The 25728-nt window shown below is 39.4% G+C and overlaps 1 long non-coding RNA gene across 1 annotated transcript; it reads left to right on the forward strand.

The window, feature by feature from the left end:
- Positions 1 to 915: 915 nt before the first annotated feature.
- On the forward strand, positions 916 to 22810 carry LOC129633178 (uncharacterized). Its single transcript, XR_008704943.1, has 3 exons — positions 916 to 1088; positions 21476 to 21523; positions 22434 to 22810. It is a non-coding gene; the product is annotated as an uncharacterized LOC129633178 (long non-coding RNA).
- The last annotated feature ends 2918 nt before the right edge of the window (positions 22811 to 25728 follow it).

Raw genomic sequence — 25728 nt, forward strand, 5'->3', positions numbered from 1 at the left:
AAGTGCTGAACATCCATAACTTGATCAAGAGTGGCCTTGTTGAAGGATGAGACAGAGCCAGACTAGAGTGGACAGTGGAGTGAGCCATGGGCTCCTGGAGGCAGCTTGGGGAAAGCTGTGATCCCCAAGCTTTGTGTGTTCATAGAAATTCCAGGAAGTTTTGGAAAGCTGTGTATCACCATCATAGTGGCATACTGACAACTTTTCATTATAATTTTAAGTAATTTCAAAAATATATATACATATATGTTTCAGCATTCTTTTGGGTTCTGCATCCAATTTCAACATGTGTGTTTAGGGGGATATGCCTCCCACTGAAACTGGGGAGGACTGTGTGGCTTCTGGGTGCAGCCTTTCTGTTTCTTGTAGGAAACAGATTCCAGCCTCCAAGACCATCCCTGAGTTCCAAAAGAACAGATTTGAATAGTTATTAATACAGGAAGGGAAGGGATGCCATGGCAAGCGACAGGCAGCCAAGAAACAATAATACAGCCTTGGGGCAGGTGGGTCTATTGGTAAAGAATTCATCTGCCAATGCAATAGACTCAGGAGATGTGGGTTCAATCCCTCAGTTGGGAAGACTCCATGGAGGAGGAAATCAGTCCTGAATATTCATTGGAAGGACTCATGCTGAAGCTGAAACTCCAATACTTTGGCCACCTGATGCGAAGAACTGGCTTATTGGAAAAGACCTTGATGCTGGGAAAGAATGAAGGCAGGAGGAGAAGGGGACAACAGAGGATGAGACAGTTGGATGACATCACTGACTCGATGGACATGAGTTTGAACAAGGTTCAGGAGTTGGTGATGGACAGGGAAGCCTGGTAAGCTGCAGTCCATGGGGTCTCAAAGAGTTGGACACGACTGAGGGACTGAACTGAACTGGGGCAGGGTCCTGGTTCCACGTCAAGGTATATGCATAGCAATGCCTTTAAGCTCTTTACAGAACTGTTGTCATTCAATCACTAAGTCCTGTCTGATTCTTTGTGATCTCTTTGTGTCACTTTTTCTATTTTTTCCCAGCTATTTGCCATGAAGTGGTGGGACCGAATGCCATGATCTTACTTTTTGGAATGTTGAGTTTTAAGGTAACTTTTTCACTCTCCTCTTTCACCTTCATCAAGAGGCTCTTTAGTTCCTCTTTGCTTTCTTGCATTAGAGTGGTATCAACTGCATATCTGAGATTGTCGATATTTCTCCCAGCAATCATGATTCCAGCTTGTGATTCATCTAGCCTGGTATTTCACACGATGTACTCTTCATATAATTTAAATAAGCAGGGTGACAATATATAGCTTTGTCTTACTCCTCTAATTTTGAACCAGTCTGTTCTTTCATGTCTGGTTCTAACTGTTGCTCCTTGACCTGCATACAGGTTTCACAGGAGGCAGGTAAGATGGTCTGGTATTCCCATCTCTTAAAGAATTTTTCAGTTTTTTGTGGTCTACACAGTCAAAGACTTTAACTAGTCCATGAAGCAGAAGTAGATGTTTTTCTGGAATCCCTTGCTTTCTGTATGATCCAACTGAATGTTGGCAATTTGATCTCTTTATAGAATTAAAACCCAACAAATGAAGGATGTCTTCACACTAGAGAAGCTCATCAAGAAGATTACCAGAAACAGATTAGAGCAGTACAGGCCCTGTACTTACCCTAATCTTATCAACAACCCCACCCTGAACCATTGCCATAAAACTCCTCACCAAACACCCCTGGGTTGGGACACAGTTTCTGAGGGCAGGAGCTCACTCTGTCCGCCTTTGCCTGGCAAAGCAATAAAGCTATTCCTTTCTACTTCACCTAAAACTCTGTCTCCAAGTTTTGGTACTGGTGCACAGAGGCTGAGCTTTCAGCATCACCACCAACAAGCAATTGATGGTAGGGCACCAGCAGTCAATTCAAATCTTGACACTCTATCTGGAGATAGCATTAGATTCCGCCGATTGAGGGCTTAGTCCTACAAGACTGAACCCCGCCTCCCCCTCGGACACCAGTCTCAAGTCCAAGTTGTCACCTGTATTCTTATACTTCAGAGTGGGGGTTCCAATGACTAGAAGGGCTCACAGAACTCAGAGAAACATTTTACTTCCTAGATCACTGGTTTATTAGAAAAGATGGAAGAGACAGAGGTCAAGTTATGTGGGTAAGGGCTTGTAGTTTCCATGCCCTTTGAAAGCACACCATTCTCAAATCTCCATGTGTTTGCCAACCTGGAAGCTTTCTGCACTTAATCCTTTTCAGTTTTATGAAAGCTTCAGTACATGGACATGAGTGATGAAACCATTGACTATTGGTAATTGAACTCAATTTCCAGCTCTCCTCCCCTCTCTGGAGATCAAGTTGTGGGACTAAATTTCCAACCCTCAAATTACATGGTTCTTCTGACTATTAGAGCCCATTCTTAGGGAGGCTTCCCAAACCACCTCATTAACAAAACAAAATATACCTCCATCACTCTGTAAGAAATTCCAAGGGGTTTAGGAGCTCTGTGCCAGAAATGGAGATGAAGACAAAGGTTCTCTATATATTTGTTATTTAAATTTATATATAAATTTATTTATACTTTTATATTTGTTATGTAAATTTAAAGGCATGTTGAAATTTTAAAATACAACTATTGTGAGGTTTTTAAAAATTTACTTATGGAATCAACATACAGTTATAATTTGGCATTCAATGATTTCACTTAAAATATTCATGATGAGTTGGAAATTTTATGTCATTCTTTTTCCCTTGGAATCTTATTTCCATTTGATTTTATTTCTTCCACAGGATTTTATTATATCTTTACATTTGGAAATCATTTTTGAGCAATGTTTGCAACAAATTATAGACATTGAAATTAAATTTTTGAAAAGTCCTGTAACCATAATCTTCTATGCATTAAATATTTTTCTTCTGGATTGAATTAATATTTGCATACAATTAGTCAAGACAATAGAATACATTATACGATTTGATAACTTATTGTTAAATATATAAAAGTTACTAGAAATGTGCCAGTTAAAGGGATAGATGGAGGGTTTTTTCCAAGGTAATTTAAGTCTCCAAGTTCAATATTATTTTTTGTGAAAATGAGACAGAGTTCTGCATCAATACTTTTCCTGTTTTTGATTTTTATTAATACCATCCCTGAGAACCTTTTCACAGAATTAAGCAGACAAGAATGAAGAACTTTGTTTCTAGCAGTGTCATTCAATTCTTCAAATGCCTTCTGAGATTTATGGCAAAAATCAGAGAGTATATATCAAAAATCACTTTAAATAACTTATTGTTTGGCAAAAGATTCAGTTCTCCTTCAGTTAGGTTGAAAGAATTAGAAAAATATCTTTTACCCAGTTTCTACAGTTATTCACTTTCTCAACATCTATACCAACATTTCTGTTAGTTTATTGTTTGATTTTTGCTGTGCTGGGTCTCTGTTGCAGTGTGAAGGCTTCTCTAGTTATGCACGGGCTTAGTTGCCCTGTGGCCTGTGGGATTCTAGTTCCCTGACCAAGGATCTAACCCATGTGCCCTGATTGGAAGGCAGATTCCTAGCCACTGAACCACCAGAGAAGTCTCATATACCGCCGTTTTGAATTGCCCTTTTGTTGGGCATTGGAAGGGTGAAGTGATTGACACCTGAAAGGATGGAATTTATGAGGTTTAAGCTTTCTGAGCCCTTGCTTGCCCTGCCCTGGCAAATGCTGAGAGTTAAAGCCTTGCTACCTGAAATATGGCTCACGGCTGGGTAACACTAGTGCCACCTGGGCGTGCCCTGCGCACTGTGAAATATGTGGGCCCTCAAAACCCACCCAAACCTATCGAACAAGACCTGCATTTTCACGTTTCCCAGAAGTTCAGTGTCTGTGTGTGTGAGAGTGTTTGCGTGCACACGTGCACTCAGTTGCTCAATCATGTCAGACTCTTTGCGACTCATGGACTGTAGCCCACCAGGTTCCTCTGTCCATGGAATTTTCTAGTCAAGAGTACTGGAGTGGGTTGCCTTTTCTTACTACAGGAAATCTTCCCAGAAGTTCAGAGGTACTTTGAAATATGCTGCTCTTGGGTATTCTGTGTTAGGAAGGTAAACCAGGTTGCTGTTAGTAAGCATTTCTCATAAATTGTTTAAAGAGATCACAGAAGAAAGGGACCCGGATTTACAAGTCTCTAGTATTTGGTGTGTTTTCTTTGCTTATTTAAAATAAATAAATTCTCCTTTAGACCGAATTTTATATTCGTAATATTTTTCTTAAAAGGGATTCCTAATACTTTATAACCTCCAGGACTTCCAAAACTTGTGTCTGTCCCTGGCCAAGGGTGTTCATGGAGAGTAGAAAGCGGAGGGGAAGAGGAAGAAAAGAGAATAAGCTCAATGAGGAAAAGCACCAAAGTTGAGCCTCAGTGAGGTGGGCCTGCTTGGGAATGGCATACCAGTTTGACTGGCTGTGTGAGATTTTTTTTTAGCATCTCCTGGTGGGTGCTTAGATAGGGAACTGGTGGGTGTGTGTGTTCTTCTTGCTTTGGAGGTTTACATGATGCAGGCAAGGAGGTAGAGAAGAGGGATGAGAAGATTAAAGTCCCATGTCTCTCATTGTTATCCTCCTGATACTCCATGGCATGGGAGGGAGTGTATGTGATCAGCCTTTTAGAGCTGAAGAAACTCAGACTGGAGTCAGATAACTTTCTAAAATGCTACAAGGGATTTCTAAATCCCTGACCCTGTTTATCACCACTCCGCAGGCCAGATAGCTTGGCCTGCTTCCTGGGACTTGACCTCCTGCTCGGTGGAGGGGTCCTCTGACCCTCCATTCCTAGGTGGGTGCTTAGGGGATGTTGGCCTTTGGCATTACCTCCGTGATGTCTCTGAAAGAAGAGCTGTCCCTGTGTCAAAGGCCAGCCTGGCTTAGCCGTGGGTTCCACCTCCTCCCTCTGCCCCTGGGCTCAGATGAGGTGTTGTGCGGTAGGCAATGCAATATGGCTGCTCCAGCAGCAGATACGGCCAGGTAACACCACTCAGGTGTGTGCGAGGAGTCAGTGTCGCAGGAGGTAAATTGAGGGATAAGACACAGGTATAAGGGGTAAGACACTGGAAAAATGAGTTCCTCTCCTCTGAGGGATGCATTTGGATGACGTCTTGTGCTTGGAACCCTTGGTCTTGGTAAAAAATGTTACTACCTTCAACTGGCTTCTTGTTTCTACCTCATTCCTCATGCCTTGGGTTGGTACCTCCCCAGAAAGCCGTAGCACACAGTTCTGCCTCAGCTCTGCTTCCCCAAGTGTCCTGGACCAGGCCTTACCAAGGAGGCAGCAGAGTTTGAAGTCCAACTCCTCATTTTCAGAGCTTCCTGTGTGCCATGCACCAAGCTAAACTCTAGAAATGCAAAGTCAACCAAGAAAGATAATGACCCCTTCCTTTAGGGAGTACAAGTCCAGGTTTTCCCATCTCCTGGTGCTCTGTTCTTTCTAGACCACATCCTAATGATTGCAATGGCTGGTTTGTTTCTCAAATATGGATGGGATGTTGCACCGGATGCATCCTATTGCAAAGCTAAATTCCTCCTGTCACACTTCTGTTTTCTGAGTGGATTTTATTTGAAAGTATAGCTTGCTCTTTCTGTGTATATGAAACAGAAAGAGAGCAGAAAACTATATACCTCACAAAAATCATTTACTGAAAGTGGGCTTTTTTAGAAGATATACAGTTTGTTCACGCCATTGAATTTGACTCATTTCATAGTAATTGAGCTTATTAGCCATCTACAAAGAATGACCACACATATTCAGCCTTCCAATTCTCTTGTCTCCTATGTAGGTATCATTATTCATATTTAATTCATTCATTTACAGAGAAAGGGTTGAGGACTAAATTTAACAAAATAAAACATTGACTTCTGGTGTAATCTTAGCCTCTGGTGAAGAACTTAGCAGCCTGCTTTGAATAATGAAGTTGGATATTTCAGAGGATTCAAAGCAGGCACAGAATGGACCATAGGGATCATGATATCACACAGGAAGAAACTGAGTCCCACAGAGGGTAGAGGGCTTCTCCTGTATCACTGATAGACCTGGGACTCAAGCATCATCAGGCCGTCTTACCATCATGATGTTTGGGAACTCTTTTCTTCATCAGAAAAAAACAGTCTATATATTGTGATATTGAAATATGCATCCACTTACTGCACTCCACTCTTAAGAGTGAACAACTGGGATGAAGTCTACTTTTCAAAGAAAAGGCCATAACCTTGGAGTCACACATTGATGAGGAAAGCATTCCTCTTTGCAACTGCCTCGTAAGAATTTGGGAACAGCTGTAGCATAGGCGACAGTGTATAATGCCTCCCTCCACTCCAGTGACAAAGCCAACACTATGTTTGCTAAATTTTCTAGATGATTTCCCCTGCTTTACATTTTGTCCAGATTAAAAATATCCAGAGTACCCTACATGCAATTTTGCAGGACTGACAACGTTTAACAATGCTAACATCTTCATAATTATTACTTTGAAAATGTGCAACAAAATGCTGGGCCTGAAGAAGGGGAAATGTTCACCTCATCAGGCTGTTTAGTGCATTTCAAAGTGCATTAATCCACTGGGAAAGAGTTTGTATGAGACTGTTCAGCTCTATTTTTTCCTTAAGCTGATTTTTTGAAATTTTCTACATAAGAATAATGAAATAAACTCCAATGAGATTAATTTAGTTTATTGCTTTCTATAATTAAACCCCAAGTTAAGACTAGTACTGCAGATATGAGTAAGCAACTAAATTAAACATGTTTTAACTAGGATTTAATAGTCTAAGTCTATGGTGGAACCAGGGACTGGGTAGTATGTCAATGGAATATCTCTCCTATGATATCAAACTATAAAATGGAAATCTTTGTTAAGGTTTTGATAAAAATTGGAATATTTTACTTTCTGACTTTTTAAGCATGTTCTCTCCCCAACTCCTGCAATTTTTATATTTTCTATTTTAGTGTGAAAATCTGGGGATATATTTCTATGGTTAGTGTGAAGTAGTTAAAAGAATTCTACATTTTCATTTAAGTGTTCTAATTCCAATTCTACAGCAAAACAGCTGCTAGACAGAACCACTTAATCTCTGTTTCAACATCTATCAGATGCGAGGCTTAGTCTACTCAACAATGTCTGTGTTTCCTGTCCCATTCAGTGACTCTTAGTGAATATCAATTTGAGCTGTAGCATTTATTTATTTATTTATTTTTGGCTGCACCATGTGGCTTGAGGGACAGGGCTCTTAGTTCCCTAACCAGGGATCAAACCCTCTGCAGAGGGAGCACAGAGTCCTAACCACTGGACCACCAGGGAATTCCCTGGGCTGCAGCATTTAAATGTACCTTTAGCCTTGCTTTGGTTTTTATCATCACATATTTAGAGATACTGGCTTAGGTTCCTTTGAGAAATAATGTTGTACAAGGAATTAATTTTACAGATACTCATATGTAATAATCAATAATGGCCCAGGAATTACTCAAAGTTAATCAGATTTTAAACCCTTCAGAATCTTCATATTCTCAAATTATGGTAATATATATCTTCCTAAGAGACATTTTCTAAATGAAAGGGATTATTGAATATCCATAATAATTTCCAATTAGTGAAGAAAGACTTCTAGCCTCTTGTGGTTTGCCACATTCAGGTGAAAAACTCATTTGGATAAATTGCTTATTTGAAACATACTTTATAATACAGCTTTCTAAGTTTGTATGCTGAAATACAAACTAAAGGAAATCAACCCTGAATATTCATTGGAAGGACTGATGCTGAAGCTGAAACTCCAATACTTTGACAACCTGATGCGAAGAGCTGACTCATTGGAAAAAACCCCGATGCAGGGAAAGACTGACGGCAAGAGGAGAAGGGGATGACAGAGGATGAGATGGTTGTATGGCATCACTGATCCAATGGACATGAGTTTGAGCAAACTCTCAGAGATGGTGAAAGACTGAGAAGCCTGGCTTGCTGAAGTCCATGCAAAGAGTCGGAAACAACTGAATGACTGAACAACAACAAAGTTTGTATGCATTTAGTCAAACATTCTGCAATCAAAGATCCCCCTTCCCAAGAACAAATATCTTCCTGTCAAATAATAGATGATAGAAATATCGCATTTGGTCACTAACCAACTCTATGAGTTAGACAAAGTAAAAGTGAAAGTTGCTCAGTTGTGTCCCACTCTTTGTGACCCCATGGACTATACAGCCCATGGAATTCTCTAGGTGAGAATACTGGAGTGGGTAGCCTTTCCCTTCTCCAGGGGAATCTTCTCAACCCAGGGATTGAACCCAGGTCTCACATTGCAGGCAGATTCTTTATCAGCTGAGCCACAAGGGAAGCCCCAAAATACTGGAGTGGATAGCCTATCCCTTCTCCAGCAGATCTTCCTGACCCAGGAATCGAACTTGGATCTCCTGCATTGTAGGCAGATCCTTTACCAACTGAGCTATGAGGGGAGAGAAAGACACAGATGTATAGAACAGTCTTTTGGACTCTGTGGGAGAGGGAGAGGGGGATGATTTGAGAGAATGGCATTAAAACATGTATAATATCATATAAGAAACGAATCGCCAGTCCAGGTTCGATGCAGGATACAGGAAGCTTGGGGCTGGTGCACTGGGATGACCCAGAGGGATGGTATGGGGAGGGAGGTGGGAGGGGGGTTCAGGATGGGGAACACGTGTACACCTGTGGCGGATGCATGTTGATGTATGGCAAAACCAATACAATATTGTAAAGTAAAATAATAATAATAATAATAATAAAAGAAAAGAAAAGAAAAAAGAGAAAGTCATATTTATATTCTAACTTTACAGGTTTGTTTTTTTTTTTTAACTGATTTTCAGAGTTTAATCACCTTTGCCAATTACACAGCTTTTCAGATGGGTCAGAATCTAAGTCTTTCAGTTACTCTATTCCAGAGGTCCTCAACCTCCAGGATCTAATGCCTGATAACTGGAGGTGAAGCTGATATAATAATAATAGAAATAAAGTACACAATAAATGTAACATACTGGAATTATCCTGAAACCATCCTTCCCCCTTCACTGTCCGTTGAAAATTTGTCTTCCACAAAATCAGTCCCTGCTGCCAAAAAGGTTGGGGACCACCACTCTATGAATTACATCACAGGTTCCTTTGAATTGCCTAACAGGAGGAAAAGAATTGTTGTGGAAGGTAAGAAGTGACATCATAAATGAATAAAAACAGCAAAACTAAAGCAGACCAATTATCCAAAGAATCCAGGGGAACTATTTGGAACTATTCAAATAATTTCTCTCACATGTAATTGTTCCTGTTCCTCTAATCCTTATTAGAAAAGCAAGTGAATTGTTGAAAAGATAGGTTGAAGAAGTAGCTTTCATAAGCAATGTTAAGGCTTGAATTAGGCTATGGAAGCTAACCAAAGCTCAACTGTTGAGGGAAATGCTCTTCTCCTTCAAACCTATAATGTAGGGCAAGAGACAACACATCAATGAGCTGAAGATGGGTGGTGATCCTTGATGGAAGGCTTAAAGAGCAACTGAATAAAACCTGAATAAATTAATTCAGTTCAAACTTATGTAGATTAGAACGCAGAGGTTTGCTGGATACTTAATTATGCACTTGAAATCAGAGAAAATATCAATAACTGATAGCTGAACAAATATAGTCTGTTTGCCATATTAGAATTTCTCCAGATAAGAAAGAACAACCTACCTTTTTATGATTAAATATTCATAATACTTGGCACAGTTGAATTGTCAGTGAACCAATTACTTGAGAAATAAATGCAAAGACTTCATATCTTTGTTCCACTGTTCATCCTTTGGGGAAATTTCCTCAAGAATGTATTTTTTCAAATTGTTCATTTGTGTTTAAGAAGTGTTAACAGAAGTTAGTGGTAAGGCAGTGATCCTCAGCCCTGGATGTCCACTGGGCAACTCAAGTGTGCGAACTGGGTGGAGAACTCAAGCTGTAGTGGGAAAGATCCTAACATCAGAAGACTAAGGTGAAAACCAGTTCCCAGGTGAATTACTGGAATTAATTTTTAAAACTTAGATTAATTTTTACTAACCTATTTTCTATAACATTTGAATTATAGTCCTTATACCTGGGTGTTACAGTTGTGTTGTAGCTTATGTAATTGGGGGACCTCTTTGAGAAAAGAATATAAAAATATATTACCTTTGAAAATACTATAAAACTGTACAACAATACTATAAAAAAGAACACAAGGCTAAGGGTCAACAGCTTCACAGTAAATCTCACTCTGACTTTACTATCAGGTTATTGACAGGGTCTTGTTGAAGAGTGGCTATAAGACTGCATTATAGCTTTATAGAACTCTGTGGGATATTACTGTCAATAGACAACATTGTAACAGTGGGAGACTGGAAGGATGCAGTGCTGCATGCAGCATTTGTAGAGGAGATGGAGTCTATTGTAAAATTCATAGGTTGGAGGAGATCCACCATCATTAGTTCATGTACGTTGAAAGTTTTTCCCCTAATATTTTATAATCAAGAGATAATCACTATCAGCTTTTCTATTGTTCAAATAGCTTCCTTTGGGGCTAAAAGATGTCATCCTTGAAATCAATAATTCTTGTCAGAGTTAGGAACTTGAATCTGGAACAAGGAAAGTAGCTTGCTTACACAGAAATGATATAACATGAAAATCTCCTCTGACATTTCTTATGTAATGTCCTTTTCTATATCTTGGAGATCTCGTCTCCTCACATGGCTTCAACAGCCACATAAGTCTTTTTTCTCACTTTATGCATGCCTTGATTGCACATTTAGTTCATGTGCTGATGAAACCCAAATACCAGTCTCCAGTCTTCTCTCCCGAGTGCAGGATATATACAAGTGCCTATCAGATCTCACATTTCACCTTTGTTGTTGTTCAGTCACTCAGTCATGTCAGACTCTTTGCAACCCCATGAATTGCAGCATGCCAGGCCTCCCTGTCCATCACCAACTCCAGGAGTTCACTCAAACTCATGTCAATTGAGTAGGTGATGCCATCCAGCCATTTCATCCTCTGTCGTGCCCTTCTCCTCCTGCCCCTAATCCCTCCTAGCATCAGAGTCTTTTCCAATGAGTCAACTCTTCACATGAGGTGGCCAAAGTATTGGAGTTTCAGCTTCAGCATCAGCCCTTCCAATGAACACCCAGGGCTGATCTCCTTTAGGATGGACTGGTTGGATCTCCTTGAAGTCCAAGGGACTCTCAAGAGTCTTCTCCAACACCACAGTTCAAAAGCATCAATTCTTCGGCACTCAGTTTTCTTCACAGTCCAACTCTCACATCCATACATGACCAGTGGAAAAACCATAGCCTTGACTAGACGGACCTTTGTTGGCAAAGTAATGTCTCTGCTTTTCAATATGCTGTCTAGGTTGGTCATGACTTTCCTTCCAAGGAGTAAGCCTCATTAATTCACAAGAGCAAGCATAGTAACTTCCTAGTCCACTACTGGGACCTCATCTTAGTGAAGGACATACTATTCACACAGCCACCTGAGCAGGAAGCCTTAGAATCATCTAGACTCCTTCCTCTTTCTCACTCCAGATGTTAAATCAGTCACTGTGTCCCTTGGATTCTGCCCCTGTATCCTTAAGTATTCCTTTTCCTGTACTCCACTGTTTCTAATTTGAACCAGGTCCTCGTCGTCTTGCACTACACTATTGCAATATGTGATGAACAGATCTACCCTCTCTCCAATGCATGACTGGAGTATATTTGCACAGTTAAAAAATTTGATCATGTTTGCAATCAATCAAATTTGATCATGTTTGCAATCACGTTTGCAATCCTTCCTGTTTTGGAAGATAAAATCCTAAGGAGCATGCCACATTCACTTTGTGATCTCTGACCTGCCCTCCCAGCCCCATTGCTTTTTGGTTCGATATGGAGGACCCTCTTACAGTTCTTTACATGCCAGCTTTCTCATTTCTCTGTCTTTGGCCATGCTGGCTTCCTGGCTTCCTTGGCTACTTCTGCATGCATCCAGACTGAGTTGGGAGCTTCTTGTCTGGGAATGGGAGAAGAGAAAGTAGATACAGCAAATTTATGTGAAAGAGAAAATAGGAAAATGAGGCGGACTACTAGGATCATTTCAGCTCAGCAGAGGGTAACTGTGGCAGAGCATGGTAAAACCTATCAGAACTCTCAGTCCCCTCGGCTTCATGCCTAGCTTAGGCATGAAAGAATGACAAACATTGGTGTTTTGAATTAGATTTCTAATTTAGTTTTATCTATTTCCTCAACCCAATTTTTAAGATTTTAATGATTGTCATATCATTTAGTGATGGGGTCAATCTCTAAAACCAGCGAGTTACTCTTAAAATCAAAGAATAAAGACAAAAACCATATTCTGAACCCTAATCCATTTTGGAAAATTGCTATATGTTTCCTTAATTATTTGGTAGAATTCATGAATGAAGTTATCTAGAGATTTCTTTGGGAAGGTTTCTGAATAAAAATGCATGTCTTTATTATGGGGCTACTTGGATTTTCTTTCCTCTTATGTCAGTTTTAGTAATTTGTGTCTTTCAAGGAATTTGCCTTTTACATTGCTGAATTCAGTGATATAAAGTGATTCATAAATGTTATTATTCCTTTAATGTCTATAGATCATCCCTGATGTTCTCTTTTTTTCTTGGTATTGGTAATTTGTGCTTTCTCTGTTTGTGTCTTAGTTAAGGTAGGTGTTATTGATTTTGTTAACATTTCAATGAACCAAATTCTGATTTCAGGATTTTCTTTATTGTTCATCATTTTTCTATTTCATTAGTATCCACTCTTACCAGTACTGTTTCCTTCCTTCTGCTTATCTTGGGTTTAGACTTCATTCCCTAGATTCCTAAGGTGAAAGCAGAAATGATTGATTTTAATTCTTTTCTCTTTTTTATATAGGCACGCATGCTAAGTCGCTTCAGTTGTGTCCGATTCTTTGCAACCCTATAGACTGTAGCCCACCAGGCTCTTCTGTCCATGGGTTTCTCCAGGCAAGAATACTGGACTGAGTTGCCATGCCTTCCTCTGGGGGATTTTCCTGACCCAGGGGTCGAGCAATGTCTCCTGCGGCTCCAGCATTGCGCATGGATTCTTTACCATTGAGCCACCAGGGAAACCATATAGAGCTATATAATTTCTGCCAAACACTGGATCCCCCAAATTTGGATAGTGATAATTTTATTATCATTCATTTGATAATACATTCTAAAGTTTTCCTTGAACCATGGGTTAAGACATGGCTTTCTTAATTTCCAAATATTTGGGAATCTTCTGATGTCTATATTTTGATCATTTTGTGATTTAATTTCTTTGTTGTTAAGAATGTACCCTATATGATTTCAATTTTATAAATTTTCTTATAGTTTGTTTTGTGACTTAGCATATGGTCTTTATTGATGAATTATGCATGATCACTCTGGAAAAAACATGTGTTGTGTTTGTTGTGTTATTGATTGTGCTATTCAAGTCATCTATATCCACACAGAGCATTTTGTATACTTATTCTATCATTGAGAAAGGAGTACTGATATCTAAAACTTTAGTTATAGAATTTCCTATTTCTCCTTTCTGTTACATTAGTTTATTTCTTTGTGCATTTTGAATTTCTCTGATTAGGTGTATACACATTTATGATTTTAATGTCTTCTTGATGACCATGTTTTTTATTATAGCATGTCCTTCTTTATCTCTAAAAACATTTTTGTCCCGAAGTATAATTTGTTTGAGATTAATATAGCTTACTCAACAGTCATTTGATAAAAATTTAAGAGGTATACCTTCTTCTGTGCTTTTCTCTCTTATAAACCATATATTGATTTAAAAAAATTCAGTCTGATAATCCTTTACTTTAATTAGAGTCCATGTCAATTCATGGAATTACCAAATAATCAGTTGTATTTAAATAGGTCATCTTGTATTTGCTATGTTTTTGTCCCATTAGATCTTTGTCCTTTTTTCCCTTCTTTCTTGCTTTCTTTTGGATTAAGAGTTTTTAAGGATTCCATTTTATGTCTTCTACTGTTTTGTCAGCTATGCCTCTTTCCTTCTCTTTTCTTTGATATATAAAATTACAAGTATTTACATATAAATGCTCATAATGGTATACTTTCATTTTTCTCTGAAATTAAGCAAAAAGAGAAAATAATTTGTATTTATTTACATATTTAGTTTTTTTGGCACTCTCCTTTCTTTGTGTAGACCAAATTTCCATCTGGAATCATTTTTCATTTAGTCTGAAGAACTTCTCTTAATATATCTTGTAGTGTTTGCCTGCTGGTGACAGATTCTTTCAGTATTTGTTTGCCTAAAAATGTCTTTATTTTTCCTTCGTGTTTGGGGGATATTTTTACAAGATTTTAGGTTTAGTTTTTCCTTTCAGTACTTTAAAGATGTCAATCTACTGTAGTCTGACATACATTGCTTCTAATGAGGTTAACAATGGCTCTTTTCTTTTTTTCTGATTTCTTTAAATTTTTTCTTTGTATGCCATTATCTATTTTGGAAAAGGCTTTTTCAAACATTCAAAGATTCATGACATTTATATCATTTTGCTAAAAATGAACAATTTACATTTCTGTTAACTGACTTTTCTTTTGCTTCTGCATCATATTTTGCTGTTTCTTCACAATGTCTAGTAATGTTTTGTTATATACTGAATACTGTGGGTGCTATGTTGCCTAAGAGTTGGCTTTTACACTCTTCTTTAGTAAAATATTGAATTTTGTTCCAGCAGACAGATAATTAATTTTCTTAAGCTTTACTCATTCAAGGACAACTTTTATGCTTTGTTAAGGACCAGTGAAACAGACGGAGAAGGCAATGGCATCCCACTCCAGTACTATTGCCTGGAAAATCCCATGGATGGAGGAGCCTGGTAGGCTGCAGTCCATGGGGGTCGCAGAGAGTCGGACACGACTGAGCGACTTCACTTTCACGAAAGCATTGGAGAAGGAAATGGCAGCCCACTCCAGTGTTCTTGCCTGGAGAATCCCAGGGACGGGGGAGCCTGGTGGGCTGCCGTCTCTGGGGTCTCACGGAGTCGTACACGACTGAAGCGACTTAGCAGCAGCAGCAGCAGCAGTGAACCAGTGAAGTTGCTCAGTCATGTCCGACTCTTCTCTAACCCACGGACTGTAGCCCACCAGGCTCCTCCATCCATGGAATTTTTCAGGCAAGAGTACTGGAGTGGGTTGCCATTTCCTTCTCCAGGGAATCTTCCTGACCTGGAGATCGAACCCAGGTCTCCCGCATCGCATACAGACTCTTTACCGTCTGAGCTACCAGGGAAGTCCTTGTTGAGGACAACTTATAATAGTTTCTACTGTGAAATGAGATTAACATGACCTTCTCTGGGTATCCACTGAATGTAAGGGATATTTAATGAGATGTCTATACTCTGATTGTCAGTACTCAAGTGTATCCCAGACTAGGTGAGGTCTAACAGCTTTTCAACTCAAATTTCCTCAGTAACTTCTCTATCTTCGATAGCTGTTTTTTACTCTGCCTTAAGGATTCTGCCCTATGCATACAGTTTTGTATTGCATCCAAGAATAAAGGTAACCACACGCAGCATTCTGGAGCTTTATTTCTGTATGACTCTCTTCTCTTCTTTCTTGCCCCATAATTTCCAACCACCTCTTAAGCCCAGAGCTATATCTTCCTTTTCCACCAGTGAGACCCTTGCACTCTATTGCGACTCCCTGCCTCCAAATGCCTCCAAGGAGACAGCTGGTATTAACTATGATGCTTAGCTGAAGGCTCCCTGACTCCCCTGGGGGACCAATAGATCTATGTTGCCTATTGTCTAACATCTAAAAATAATCACTTCCTATATTTTGTTCCGTTTTATAGTCTTCTATGATGAGAAGATTAGTCTGGTACAAGTTATTTTGTTATGGCCACAAGCAGGAGACCTCTAACGTGTTTTGAAATACCACTTGTGAGGTTATAGCTCAGTTGGCTTTGCAAGTTTTAAAAATTCATTTGTCTTATGAATATTCTATTAAGAACAGGTTTTTTTTCCCCCTACTTTAACAATATTGACTAGACTTCCCCAAGTCCTGAGGAGTAACATTTTTGCTGTATAAACCTTAGATAGCCTTCCAAGGTTTGCCATTTCAAAACTGAAATGGCAAAAAAAAAAAGAAAAAAAGAAATGATCAAAAGTATACTAGCAATTTTATACTCTGTACATCCCAGTGCAATTTTTAAAAATTTATCTTTGACTGTGTTGGGTCTTCACTGCTGCTTGGGCTTTTCTCTAGGTGCAGTGAGGGGGCGGGGGGCTCAGGCGCTAGGGTTCACGGGCTTCAGCAGTTGTGCTTCCCAGCACAGGGAAGGATAGAGCACAGGCTGAATAGTTGTGGTGCAAGGGCTTAATTGCTCCAAGGAATGTGGGATCTTCCTGACCCAGGAATTAAACCCATGGCTCCTGCATTATCAGGTGGATTCTTTACCACTGAGCCACCAGGAAACCCCCCAGTGCAATCTTAATGTTGTTTTATAAAAAAGGCAGAGGGAGATTTATTTTTGAGCTTGAAATGGTTGCCAAGTTTCAAAGAGCAGTAGACTACGCATCAGAAGATATTGAGTCTTGTCCCGGTTTTATCACTTTCTAATCATGTGATCTTGGTAAAGGTGACAGTTTTCTCATCTGTGAAATTATTTCTGGTTTATCTGCCTCATGAGATTAACATGTGGCTTAGATGTAATTAAATAGATCAGAAAGGACATTGCAGATGGTAAAACACCATATAAATAAGGTGCATTCCTCCTCATACCTTGAGAAAGGTGAGATAAATTTATGGGTAAAGAGGATAATTTCAAGTGCAAAACTTTCAAGGCAAGAAGGTCAATAATGGAATGAAAATAAGATTTTCATTTTTTTATTTGCAATAATTTCATTGAAAGTCACATGTTCTTAGAAGCAAAGCAAATTTCACTCAACTCAGTCAAAATGAGTTTAAATGTGATACTGTAAACAAAAGTGGTGTCCATCTGCTTGCTGCTCAAAAGCCAATGAAGAGGCAAGGATGGTGGAAAAGAAAGTTTGCTTTATCTCTAATGCCAGCAACCTGGGGCAGAGATTGGGGAACAGACTTCTGTCCAAAGGCTGACTCCTCTTCCCACTGACAATCAGTGGGCAAGAGATTTTATGGACAGAGGAAGGGGGCTACATGAGGAAACATCACAGTCAGCTCTAGCAGTCATCTTGAAATGGGTCATCTTGAAAGTGGATGTTGATGAGACTAAATCAGTCCCCCTTTGCCTTTGATGTGGTGATCCATACGATGTGAGGCAGTTTTGGGTAGGAAGAAATGAATGGAGTTCGAGGGCTGCTATTATTTTTCTTTATCCTAAGATATGGACCTGGTGCATGGGTTGGCCTGGTTTCCGCCTCTCAAGGAAAACCTCTCAGGATGTAGCATCCATCTTGGGATTCTGAAGCAACAGGTGTGAAAGTAAATGCCAGCAACTCAGTAGGGGCCACGGGGGGAAAGAGCAAGGTGCCCAGGCTGCAAGCCAGCCTGGAACTGTGAGCCGCTGCCTACTTTTCATGCCACAGATTATGCCTGCCATGGACTGAATTATGTCTCCTCTCCAGATTCATTTGTTGAAGCTCCAACTTTCAGTGTGACTATTTTTGGAGATAAGATCTTTAGGAGAAAATTAAGGTTACATGAGTTCATAAGGGTGGGACCCTAAGCTGATAGACTGGTGGTCTTATAAGAGGAGGAGGAGAAAGAGAGATCTCTTATTTACTCTATCACATGCACAGAGGAATTTCATTTGAAGACATAGTGAGAAGATGGCCATAATCAAGCCAGAAAGAGAAACTCCACCAGGAACTGAGTTAGCTGGCACCTTGATCTGGGACTGCTAGCCTCCAGAAATTTTAGAAAATAAATTTACAAATGACTCAATCTAAAATATTTTCTTATGGCAGCCCAAGTTGACTAATATAAGACCCTATATATTGTTGAGCAAGAGAGAGAGGGATGGAGAAAAGAAAACATGAAGAATGAAGGAAGGAGGGAATGAAGGCAGGGAAGACAAGTCAAAATTAGGAAAGAGTGATGTGGAAAACAGGGAAGCTAGGTTATGTTCAAAGGAGGAAATGGCTGAGAATCTCTAAATACTTACAAAGAACAAGTTCCATAAGGCTTGAAATAATTTCAGAAGATCATTGGTGACCCCAACAACTCAAATGATGTGGGTAATAATAAGATGGTGCTAGAACAAGGAATGAGTAGGAATTAGGCAAGGGAAATCAAATGTTGACAACATTCTCTAAAAGGTTGATTGAAAAGGGAAGGTATCTAAAGAGATAAAAGGGCAAGGAAGAGTTAATCTTTAGAATGGGAAAGTCTTTTTAAAATTTTGTAGGCAGAGGGTCAAGAGTCAGGAAAGAGGAAGAGACTGAAGACATAGAAAAGAGAGAATTATTTCTGGAGAATGTCTCTGAGAAGATGGGGAAAGTGGTAGGCTGAAGACGAAAGATGTGAAGATTTTGATTTGAAGTAGAGAATACACAGTATTCTGAGATGATGGAGAGGAGAGAAGAAGTGAGGAGTATGTTTATACAAATTAGAGGAAGGAATGGACGGCAGAAGTCAGAGAGGTGATACTATTCTTTGCCCTTAAGTGGGAGAGAATTTTGTTTGCAGAGAATGAAGGGGGCGGATGTTGGCATGGAATCAGGAGTGGCCACATTCTACATCCTCAGACATGCTCAAGCAGCTGCCTCATGGCTGACTGAAGAGTGGAATTAGCCCAGGAATGTGACCCTGTTAAGTCATGCATTTCTTCACATCCAAGTGAATGATAGGCTGCTGGAATCGCTGCTATAATTAGGTTAAAGTAAGTGCCACAGGGCCTTATCAAGATTTGCAGTGATCCCAGGAGATAAGTAACAGCATAAGTTACAAAAGTAAAAAATGAATTAATACATTTGGGATAAAAATGCATTTTTTGCAAAATTAAAAATGCATTGTATCTCTAGGGTTTGATGTCTTGTGATATCTTGTGGCTTGATTCTATCAGCCTAGTACCTGTGGAGTAATGAGCAATGTTTTGTTTGTTTTTAAATTAAATACATGGATGGTCATTTGAACATGATGTGTATGTTCCCAGGCTTCTGGCTCACGTAGACCATTTGCCTTGGCGAAAGCAGGATCTTGTCAATCCTGGTAGCACATTTAGGAAAAGCAGGCAACATGGTGGTCATTAAAGAAATTTTGGACCAACTGATTGAAATATTAAAAAGTGAACATAAGAGCTAGGCATGATATTATTAGCTATTATTTTCTACTGATTTAAAGGGGGCTTCCCTGATGGCTCAGTTGGTAAAGAATACGCCTGCAATGCAGGAGACCCCGGTTCAATTCCTGGGTTGGGAAGATCTGCTGGAGAAGGGATAGGCTATCCACTCCAGCATTCTAGCCTGGAGAATTCCATGGACTCTATAGTTTACGAGGTTGCAAAGAATCGGACACAACTGGGTGACTTTCACTCTCATTCTACTGATTTAAGGAGCAATAACAACCCAGCTGGACCTTTCTTTTTGTACACCTTGTACTTAATTGGTTATCTGTTGCCAAGTGAGGAATCACATCCAGGCAATAAAAATGACTGTATTATTTTCTTTCACTGTTCTGGGTGTTGGCTGGGCTCAGTTAGGCAGTGTTTGCCTGGAACTGGGGGACTCCTCACGCTGTTGTAGCAGGTGATGTTCGGGGCTAGAGTTACTCTGTGAGTCACCTACTCATATATCAGGAGGTTGATGTTGGCTACTGGCTGGGACCTCAACAGGAGCTTTAGCCAGACAGTTATACCTGGCTTCTGTGTGGTCTTGCCATTTCCTCATAGCAAGGTGGCTAAGTTCCAGAACAAGTGTCCCAGGAGGACCAAGTGAAATCCATATAAACTTTCATGTCCTAACCTTGGAAGTTCCATAGCATCAATTCTGGTGTTGTCAGGTTCTAGGGGAGAAAACTAAACACATATCTCTCTACTAGGAGTGACAGCATGTCATAGGAAGAAGAAGAGTGGGTTGGGAGCTCTTGTTGCAGCCGTCTTGGAAAGAATAATCTGCATAGAGCTTGACTGACAGTGCGGCACTCTGTCTAGACTACAGCTCAAGGCAAACACCTTACATCTCTTCCAACCCCACTCTCCTTTTTGGAGATGTTGTATTTGGGGGCTTACTAAGGGTGTCTTCTAGGGCCATAAATGGTACTTATATATGTCATCTGACAAGTTAAATCTGGGATTATTTCTTGTCAGAGACTTTTTAAAGTAGAGTTAAAGTTGTAGGGCAGTTTCAGGTTCACAGTAAAATTGAGTAGAGATTTCTCATGTAACTTCTGCCCTGACACAAGTACAATCTCCCCTTATTATCAAATTCTGCATTAGAGTGATACATTTGTTACAACAGGTGAATATACATGGATGCACAGTCACCCAAAATCCATAGTTTACATTGGAATCACTCCAGGTGTTGTATATTCTATGGGTATGACATGTTTCCCACATTATAATACCACACAGAATAGTTTCACTGCTAATTCTTTCTTCCCTCCCTCCAACCCTTGCCAACCACTCAGACTTTTTTATTAAAATGCACTGGTCTTCTTCATTGTACCTTGTTAGCAAAATTACATTTTCTTTAAAAGATTCTGAACACATTGTTCTCCTGATCAACAATCTCCAGTGGATTTTCCCACTGTGTGTAGACTAATTTGAAATGATTCATTTTTTTTTGGATCCCATGTTAAACAGTTAAATTAAAGGAAAATTAGTGGTTTGACAAAGAGTGGACACTCAAAAGCAAGATTTGAGGATTACAAAATGTAGTAAAATGATATTTTTCTTCATTTTCCATCTGTCCTTTTCTGGCTGACCTCCTTCTTAGAATATATTGCACATCTAGTTTCATTCTCAGGTCCTAGCTAAAAGGAGCTAAATTAGCAGAAAGATGCCTTTGGTAAAACTAAAAAAGAGAGACACTTCAAACAATAACACCCTATGGTTGTGCTAAAAGATTTGTCTTCTAGATCCTTCATCTTAAAGCTCAGACAAGGAAAGATCATCCTTTCTATCATTGCCTCCAAAATTTGGTCCTGCCCCAGATTTACCAAGACTGGAAATCTGATTATTTCAAATACCTAACTGTTATTATTCAAATACCTAACTATTATTTCAAATACTAACAAATACTTAACTTCAGTCAAAACTGAAGACAGAGAGTAGAAAAACTAAGATTCTTTAGAGGAGACAAAGAAATTGAGGGACCTAGAACAAGGGTCCATAAACTACAACCAATGGTCCAAATCTAGCCTGCCATCTGCTTTTAAAATAAAGTTTTATTGGCCACACCATTCACTCACCTATTGCTTATGAGTGCTTTCAGCTGTGATAAAGAACATTTGACATGTGAAACTTAAAATATTTACCATCTGTCCTTTTTCAGAAAATGTTTGCTGGCCCCTGATCCAGAAAATCATAGTGAAGAGAAAAGGTACCAGTAGCTAAAGAGGAGAGACTGACTTGGGACCCCCTGAGATAGAATAACTGAAGGATGAAGCATTGTCAAGGGAAATACATGAATTGTTTGGCATCATTTTCTGGATTCTGGATAGTGTCATGGCAGTATGACACATTCTGGAAAGGGAATATATATTTATGTACTTCCAATAGTGACAAAAGAAATTACAGAAAGATAAGTCATCCCACCTTTTTATAGTTTTATCTCCCACTTCCTCTCATCACATCCTTTGCACATCCCTCATGGTAGCCTTCCTAGAATGAAATCTGAGCCCTTAAATTGCTGGGACTTGGTGCAAGTTCCTTCTTGGGTCTGTAACACTCTTTTACTTTGTTGAAGATCTTGGAGCTTCAACTGAATGTCAAAAGGCTTTCCCAGGTACCCACATCCCTACCACCCTCAAAGAGTTTGAGCTTCTTTTGCACCACTTCACATAAGTCAGTTTGTACCAGATTATTAGAACATGTCATTGTCTTTTCAACAAGATGTCGGCAACTGGAAGGCAGAAATAGGACTTTTAGTTCGCTTTCAGTGTTCAGTTTGATCTTACCAACTCTTCTAATCCCAGTCTTCTCATTAGTACAGTGCTTTATAGATTTTAAGTATTTATTGAGTTGAACATGAGGGCTTTGAAAACAGAAACTTTGTAGTTTCATTACTTTTCTTGTAAAAACCTAAAGATATTGTACTTTGGCTCAATAATATTTTGTGTAGCTGTTACAGAAATTAGAAAATATTTACTGTCTTGAACATGAGGGCTTTGAAAACAAAACTTTGTAGAAATCTAAAGAAATTCCCCTTCTTGTAGAAATCTAAAGAAAGAGAACTTTGGCTCAAGATTATTTTGTGTTTTCTTGAAAACCACAACTTCTTCTCTTAAAAGTACTCCAGAGACCTAAAGTTTATCATTTAATGAAGAAAAGGAACCCATGTTCTCAAAGCAATGGGCTAAATGGAGATTACACCTGGAGGAGGAAGCCACTGGAGAAGTAGAAGCAACTGCCCTCCCATCTTCTAAGCCAAGAGGAGACCAGCCCTATGATTCCTTCAGCCAAGACTAAGCCAGATGGAAGGCTGAGTCCAGGAAACTTGAATGGGATTTTTCTATCCCAGCAAGTACATTTTGTGCTAAGAGGAGAGAGAGGACTAATTTTGTGCTTTAAAAAAAAAGAAAAGGACGCCATTCAGATATAAACTAATTTCTCTCTTCAATGGTGGCTGTTGTCTTTCCCAGACTGATGTCATCATTATGGTCTCTCTGGAATTTTAACTGCAACAGGAGAAAGTGACTAAAGCAACTGTATCAAAATGTTTTTTAAAAACATCATTTTAGACCTGGACAAATGATAGAAAATTTAAGTCCAAGAATATTTTTTCTTAATAAGATTACAGAAAAATAAAATAAGGAAATAATATCACAAAATGTGTTTCTACTGACCTGTGGAGTCTTTGTTGTTCTACACGTCACATGTGTGTGCATGTATGTGCTCAAGTCATGTCTGACTCTGTGTGACCCCATGGACTGCAGCCCTCCAGGCTCCTCTGTCCATGGGATTCTCCAGGCAAGAGTACTGGAGTGGGCTGCCATTTCCTTCTCCAGGAGATCTTCCCAGCTCAGGGAGCAAATCCACATCTTTTTTGTCTCCTGTATTGGCAAATTCTTTACCACTGTGCCATTTGGGAAACCCTATATGCCAGATTGCAGGGAGAAATATCAATAACCTCAGATATGCAGATGACACCACCCTTATGGCAGAAAGTGAAGAGGAACTCAAAAGCCTCTTGATGAAAGTGAAAGTGGAGAGTGAAAAAGTTGGCTTAAAGCTCAACATTCAGAAAACGAAGATCATGGCATCTGGTCCCACCACTTCATGGGAAATAGATGGGGAAACAGTGGAAATAGTGTCAGACTTTATTTTTCTGGGCTCCAAAATCACTGCAGATGGTGACTGCAGCCATGAAATTAAAAGACGCTTACTCCTTGGAAGGGAAGTTATGACCAACCTAGATAGCATATTCAAAAGCAGAGACATTACTTTGCCAACAAAGGTTCGTCTAGTCAAGGCTATGGTTTTTCCTGTGGTCATGTATGGATGTGAGAGTTGGACCGTGAAGAAGGCTGAGCGCCGAAGAATTGATGCTTTTGAATTGTGGTGTTGGGGAAGACTCTTGAGAGTGCCTTGGACTGCAAGGAGATCCAACCAGACCATTCTGAAGGAGATCAGCCCTGGGATTTCTTTGGAAGGAATGATGCTAAAGCTGAAACTCCAGTACTTTGGCCACCTCATGTGAAGAGTTGACTCATTGGAAAAGACTCTGAGAGTCTGGGAGGGATTGGGGGCAGGAGGAGAAGGGGACGACGGAGGATGAGATGGCTGGATGGCATCACTGACTTGATGGACATGAGTCCGAGTGAACTCCGGGAGTTGGTGCTGGACAGGGAGGCCTGGCGTGCTGCGATTCATGGGGTGGCAAAGAGTCGGACACGATTGAGCGACTGAACTGATCTGATCTGATATGCCATATAGTTTATTGTTATTTCTAGATTTTAAGCTAATACTGGATCAGTCAGTAAAGACTAAAATGAGAAGAGGACTCAGAAGGATGGATATGAGAAGGACGTTCTTGACAAAAGTAGTTGAAGTAGCAACAACAAGGGCACACTGCATTGTTCTTTATTTTTTTTGGAAAAAGTGAGCAAATAGATTTTACTTTAGAAAGGTTTAATATTTAATGTAAATTTACTTATAATGCTTGGGAGAAAGTTTCTTTAATAAAAAATATTTTTTCTTAAGAGTCTACTATTTTAATATTGTTTATTCCCATCACTGATTGAGTCTTGGAATATCCTCTATTATTACTCAAAAAATTATAATGCTTATTTGGGTTATAAATAAGCCAAAAATTATAATGCTTGTTTTGATGTATAGAAAAAAGAGAAAAGAGCATGCTGTATGCAAAAATAAGGCCCTGAATAGTACTCAATTGAAGAACATCATATTGGTGTATAAATCAGAGTTCTGGCTTGGCTCAATGAAGGTAAAGCTCAGTATCTGGGTCACAGCCAAATACTCTTTGGGAGCCATGGAGCACAGGCACTAAATTTTCCTTTACTCAAATACAAACCTGCTGCCCAGTGTTAAGCAATCTTCACTGAATTGATGTTCTTCCTCTCAACTTATTTTACTTAATCATATTTATTAGGGAAGCTTAGCACATCAAAAGCACATTTGAAAATAAGCCCATGATTAACCTTAGGGCAAAAAGTTAATGCAATGTATATTGCCAAGATCATTAACTATCTTCTTGATGGGCTAACAGCTGTGTGATGAAGACAGTAGCCATCAATTAAATGAACAGTAATCTTGAGACAGGAGTTTTCAGCAGGGAAGTCAGCTAGGTTATGGGCATTGAGAGGCAACCACGGAATGGGCATATTTCCAAATGTTTTATGCCTTATGAGTTAGTGTTTGTGAAAAGCCTATGCAAATTGGTCCATTGGGAAAGTCAAAAGACATTTACATGGTTTGGGTGGATTTTAATAAAAACTGATTTTTAGAATAGCATGAAGCATATCATATAATTACAGACTCATATTCAAAAGTTGTTATTTATTTAAGGTATAAGCAGATGTACATAATAAAACATAAAACATTGAGTTTGCAATTATCCCTACCCCTTTATACAATAGAAAGATACCATTAAACAAATGCAATTTTAATAGAGACAGATAAAATTCATATAAAATTAGTATGTCTTGATGAAGTAGTTAGACACTATTTTGGGGACAAGAGTTGACTAACACTTCAAAGTAAGAAAGAAATGCTCTTGAGTCTTACCTTTAACTAAGATGTATTATAACATTGTTTCTCTAGCGTAGGGGTTGTTGTTGTTCAGTCATTAAGTTGTGTCCAACTCTTTGCAACCCTATGGACTGCAGTACACCAGGCCTTCTCATCTCTCATCATCTCCCAGAGTTTGCCCAAGTTCATGTCCACTGAATTGGTGATGCTATCTAACCATCTCATCCTTTGCCACCCTCTTCTTTTGCCCTCAGTCTTTCCCAGCATCAGGGTCTTTTCCAGTAAGTCAGCTGTTTACATCAGTTGGCCCAAGTATTAGAGCTTCAGCTTCAGCATCAGTCCTTCCAATGGGTACTGAGGTTGATTTCCCTTAGA

The sequence above is a fragment of the Bubalus kerabau genome, chromosome 18, assembly GCF_029407905.1.
Source record: "Bubalus kerabau isolate K-KA32 ecotype Philippines breed swamp buffalo chromosome 18, PCC_UOA_SB_1v2, whole genome shotgun sequence".
Classification (NCBI taxonomy): Eukaryota; Metazoa; Chordata; class Mammalia; order Artiodactyla; family Bovidae; genus Bubalus; species Bubalus kerabau.